Consider the following 6,278-nt stretch of genomic DNA (forward strand, 5'->3'; position numbering starts at 1 on the left):
TCCGCCTCCTGATGTCGCCGGGGTACATCCTCTCTGGTCTTTACTGCAACTACCCTGGGCCTTGTCACCACTGTCTCTTGCTGTAATAGTCTCTCCGCTTCCACTCTTGTCTTCCTCAGACCTGTTCCCCGCAGTACCGAGAGCATTTTTACATAATCTCACCGCTTTGTTAAGAAATATCACAGACACTCAAATAATTATGCGGAATACCCATGTCTTTACCACCAGGTTAAGGAATAAAGTACTTGTTTTCTTGAATCACAAAGCTCAGGAACCTTCCTTGGCTTCCCCTTGCTCTTGGGATTGAAATGCCACCTGTGGCCAAGGAGACCCTGTCTATCTGGACCCTGCTCCTCTCCACCCCGCCCACACGCCTTTGCTCCTGCTGTGCTGGCCTTGACTGTCTCTCAGCCTCCTCCCTCAGGGCTGGCACACCTGATGTTCCTTCTGAAACGCTGGGCCCACCGGCTGGGTCCGGCCGCTCCTTCTCAGGCTCCCGTCTCCACTGTAATGGCATTTCCTTAGGCGGGTCCTCCAACACCCCCAGACCAGGTCGCCCCAGGTGATTGCCTCATGCACACCTACCCACAATGTTTAATTCTTGGCTTACTGCCTGTCTCTCCCACTAGACTGAGTCCCATGAGGGCAGGACCCCTGTCTCCCCGGGGCTTAGAGCGGAGTAGCTGCCATAAATAAAGGTACTAACGAGGTCTCAGCTTTTGCGATCTCAGTAAAATACACAACATTCATTCACTTGACAAATATTTCTGGAGTGCCTACTGTGTGCTGGGCTAGCATTTTATTTTAAAAACGCTTCGTTTGCCTTAGGAATAGCCATCTGCCTCCGCTTCCTCATTGTTCAGTAAAATGGGGATCAGAGTACCTACCTTGTGCTTGGGAAGACTGAATGAGCCGACGCAGGGACAGGGCTCAGCGTGGGGCCTGGCGTCACTGTAAGGTGGGAGGTATAGGGCCAACGTCAGGACAGGCACCGGGTTTTACACCAAACAGAACATGGGCATCACCCCACTTGTGCCGGCAACACCATTCCTTCTCCACATCCTCCCCCCGCCCCTCCAACTTTAGGCTGTGAATGCTCATCTACAGGGATTACAAGAGCACTTGAATGTGGCTTCCTATAAGTGTGGGGGAATTCACTCCTCTGCTGGTTGTTACTTCTAGCAGTTAGGGAAGGAAGCAGGGGGGAAATGAGCACACGAAAGCTACCTCTCCTACAATTCCACCCCATCTGCAGCCAGATGGTGTGGGCTAGGCTGGAGCACAAAGGCGATCTGTGAAGACTTCTCCCGGGAAACACAAGGATATAGGTACTTGAATGATAGAACTGTTGATATTTGGTAGTAATCTTAAACCATTTTGCTGAGAAGCTGCTTTTCTTCCTATCACTCACTCAGTAAGAAGTCCATTTTGGCTATAAGTAACAGAAAACTAACCTATATAATAAAGGAAATTTGTTTCTTTACTGAAAGTCCAATGGTAGGATAGGTTTCAGGTATGGTCTGATCAAGGCTTTGGCAGTGTCTCTGCTGTTCTCTTGGCCCTGCTATTTCCCTGGGATTGGTTTTGTCCTCAGACTAGTTTCCTCCCTTGTTGTAAAACGTAGCAGTTCTAGGCTTCACACTGGCATACCATAACTTCTAGAGGAGAGGGGCCTTCTTGGTGCTGCCCCCAACCCCCAACCAAAGGATGGTCCTGGGCTTCCCTTTGTTTTGATTAGATCAATCTGGATTATCTTTCCACCTCAAAATACACTCTAGCCAGGGGAATACTGTATGCTAGGGGGCGTGGGCTAGACTGACCATTGTTTTCTTTCTTTCTTTCTTTCTTCTTTTTTTTAATGTTTATTTTTGAGAGAAAGAGAGACAGAGTGCGAGTGGGGAGGGACAGAGAGAGAGGGAAACACAAAATCCGAAGCAGGCTCCAGGCTCAGAGCTGTCAGCACAGAGCCCGACGCGAGGCTCGAACCCACGAGCCGTGAGATCATGACCTGAAGTCAGAAGCTTAACCAACTGAGTCACCCAGGTGCCCGGGGGCTGACCATTGTTAAACCGATGTCTCTGCCAAGGAATGGGTTAATTCCATTCAACTTGGGCTCTATATACCAGGAGAGGGCAGGGAGCAAGTTAGAGAGGCAACTGTTCTGTCTCAAGTGTCCACAACAACCGGCTTGGATTATCTACGTCTAAAAAGTTGGGGGAATATTTAACTGTGAGCAACAGAGCCTCCCCAAGTAGATCTGAGAGGAAAAAGGACACCTGAGCCCAGGGATGCATCCCTTCCTCAGCCTGAAATTGCCATCCACATCACCTGTGGGAGGCCCTGTATTTTCCTAATCATTTCCAGCTTCACCCTTGTAGAAATAACCCTGGAGCCCAGGAAGGGTGAAGAGCTTGTTCTGGCACCTCTAATGTCCACTCAGGACATATCAGCATTTAATAAATATTTGTCTTTGAAGGGGGGAGCTGAGGGTGTGTTGACAGGTAATCAGAAGACACTTACTGACAGGTTATTGAGATTCGATGTCTGACACAACAGCCAGGTGCTCATAAATTTAAAGAAATGACTTACAAGAACACAGAAGAAATGAAAAGACCAAGGGGAGACTTGGCATCAAAATGGCCCTGGTTCCTGGTTCTAACTCGGCATAGTCCCATCCTTTCGGTGAGGCCCCGCGTCTAACTCCTGTGGCCAGTTACTAGCCAGGGGCTCAAGGGTCAAGCAAGGACATCTGTAACACACAGGGCTACCAAATTGGGTGCCACTGTCTTGCAAACGTGCATACTGCTGCTGGAAGGCAGGCGGGCAAGTGAATATAGCAAACTTAACAAAAAGCATGTAGATTTGCCCTTTGACCCAGCAATACCTCTCCTCTGGACCATCCCGACGACACCGGGCCAGCGACATGGAACGGTGTATATGCCAGTTGCTTACCACAGCCGTGAGAGCACGGGGCAGGGACTGCCCCAGTGGCCACTGGTGGAGACCTGGTCGAATAGGCTATGGCACGCCCCACCCTGGAGCATCGCGAAGCTGGAAAAGGGCAAGAAGAACTCAAATACTGCCATGGAATGGTCTCCACGAGAAACTGTTAAGGAAAAATGCAAGATGTAATCAAGTGTGTGACATTCCTCCATTCTGTGAGAAAAAGGGGGCCTAGGAATATACAGATGTGTTCCTTATATTAAACATGCACACACGTGCACACACACGCACACGCACTTAGGATAAACAGAGTGAGGTAAGGACAGGATGGAGAGGGCAGGGAGAGAAGCTAGACTTCTTTGAATATACCTTGCTCCGTGTATTTGACTTTGGGCCCATGTAAATATTTTATCCTTAAGTACAAAAGCAAAATTAAATAAATAGAACTTAAAAAGAATCATCTCAGGTGACTTTAACACGGCAATTGGTGCACCTGGAGGGACTAGAAATGACACTAAGGACAAAAAGAACTGTAGGAAAAAAATGAGAGGAGTCATAATGTTAGTAATATTCATATAGCATTATTCTGAAGCCATTATATGTACTATAGGATGAAGCAAATAATTATGTTACTATTGCTAGGAACGAAGATTTTCACTATTTAAGAGATAGAACAATGTAAAATCAAAGTAAAAGTTGTGTGATCCTAAATAACGACGGGAAATATCAGCAAAAACTAATGACTTATTTTCTCTTTAAAAATATGTATATCCTGGCTTTATTCACTGAAAAGCCCTAGACACTAACAGGTCGGTGGCAGTGAACATCGACCTTATTACCCAGACTAAATGCCACTTCCCTCTGAAGGGAGTCATAGCTCTCTGGAGAGATGGAGACAAGCTCAAGATGCACCTAGAACCTCTTATCAGAGTGGAAGGCAAAGACACCGACTAGGAGAGTGATGTCAAAAGGACACGGGGTAAAAAAAAAGGACGCAGGGAACATGAAGAGGTTCTGATTGGCTAAGGATGGTGACTGTGAACATGAGCAAAATTATTAATTACAACAGATTGAAACATTTCAAATACTCTGAATTCCAAGGGTTCATCATGATACGGAAGCAGAGCAAAACAAAATCCTAACTCACCGGTCACCTGTGAGAGGATGTTGGGGGATGCATTTGTTTTCAAAGTTAGTAAAAGGGAAGAGCCGAGCATATGTCCCGACTTTCCTGTACATATTATAATTCAGGGTAATCGAGTAGCAGGTGAAGGGAAGTTTCTTGGCAGAGACTTTTTTTTTTTAATGTTTATTTTTTTATTTATTTTTATTTTTATTTTTATTTATTTATTTTTTTTTCAACATTTATTTATTTTTGGGATAGAGAGAGACAGAGCATGAACGGGGGAGGGGCAGAGAGAGAGGGAGACACAGAATCGGAAACAGGTTCCAGGCTCTGAGCCATCAGCCCAGAGCCTGACGCGGGCCTCGAACTCACGGACCGCGAGATCGTGACCTGGCTGAAGTTGGACGCCCAACCGACTGCGCCATCCAGGTGCCCCTATTTTTTTATTTTTGAGAGAGAAATTGAGAGACAGAGAGCAGGGTAGAGGCAGAGAGAGAGGGAGACTGAATCCCAGGCAGACTCTACTCTGTCAGCACAGAGCCTGATGTGGGACTCAAACCCAGAAACCATGATGAGATCACGACCTGAGCTGAAATCAAGACCAACCGAGCCACCCAGGCGTCCCCGGCAGAGACACATTCTAGGTGACAAATAAAGAAGGCAGGACAGAATCAGAGTATGAACATTGTGCAATCCTTGAGATTTTCATATCATTATGAACTCATGGATTTCAGTATTTGAATGCTGACTAGATATTAGGTAGGATAATGGTGTTATAGTTATGGTTTTGAAAACCATCTTTCAGAGGTACAAACTGAAATACCTACAGATACAGCGATATGTAGGGCATCTTTCACAACGATCGTGTTGGGGAGGGAAGATGATGTAAGCTCAGCTCTCAGTTGGTGACCGATGGGGCGAGGTGGTGATGACCGAGGACTTCAGTGCTCTTCTGTCTACTTGTGTACACATTTGACATCTTTCCAGAGTGAAGAGTTAAAAAGAATTAAAAAAAAATCGACTTCCCTTTTGATTCACAATTTGATTTCATGGAATGTATTCAACACACAGCACCTGATTTGAACACATGCACACCTCCGTACTGGCAACGATATTTATTCTAGCATTATTTATAGTAGCAAACAACCTACAAGTCCATTCATGGGCAGCTGGTTCAGAAAAGGAAAGCTATGTAAAGGAATACTGTGCAGTTCTTAAAATGCATAAGGCAGCAACATGTACACATAATATAGGAGGATCCCCAAGACCTATTATTAGTAGACTCACGTAAAGCAAGACGTAGAAGTGTACAAAAAATTAGTGTGTACGGAAAGAAAGATCAACTTATCCTTATAAACGTGCAGAATGAGGGATTCCTTGTCTCTGGGGAAGAAAATGGTAGCTTAGGGGACCTTACACTGTCTATCCTTTTCTATCCTTGAAAACAACCTTTCAGTCCCACGCATGACCATTAGCTACCGTGGAGTGGAAAACACCCACACTCGCCCCCCAGGCTACATGAACACTGGGTAGCTAAGGAACCAGCACTGAGCGAGCCGCCGCTCGTGGCAGGCCTACCAGCCTTCAAGGTCCAGCCCTGGCTTGATTTCAAGAGTGTGGCCCCTGCCTCTTCCTTCTGGCACAATCACAGGGCTGTGTGAGGCCCATTGAGCTCACTTCCCTCTTCTGGCAACAATTCAGTAGACATTCCTCAAACGTACTTGAGGAACCAGGGTTGGGAACAAACGTGGCTTGTTACAAGAACAAATGTTTCTAGGTAAATACTGTCAGTTCTGCTGGCATAAAATAGGTCCTCTTATTGGGTCGTGATAAGGCTCCCCACCCCCCACATTTTTCTATTGTTACTCCTGACTTCACAATTCCCTATTTCCAAAAAAGGAAGAATGTTCTTCTAATAAGCTTTTTGAAAAATTAGGATCAACGGTTGAGATGAAAGAATGAGTTAGTTCTATAACATGCTAATATGGGGTGTCTACAGTATATGGTTAAGTAATGAAAACAATGTTTCAGTGCCATTTGTGTTAAAAAAAAAAAAAAAAGGAGATGTATACTCATACACGCTGGTGTATGTATATGGCATATCCCTGAACGGTACACCAAAACCAGGAACAGCTTCATCTGGGGGGTTGGGGTGAAGGGAAGATTTACTTTAACCCTTCTGGTGTCTGTAGTTTTAGAAAATGATTTA

This window comes from Panthera leo, chromosome D3 (assembly GCF_018350215.1).
Source record: "Panthera leo isolate Ple1 chromosome D3, P.leo_Ple1_pat1.1, whole genome shotgun sequence".
Classification (NCBI taxonomy): Eukaryota; Metazoa; Chordata; class Mammalia; order Carnivora; family Felidae; genus Panthera; species Panthera leo.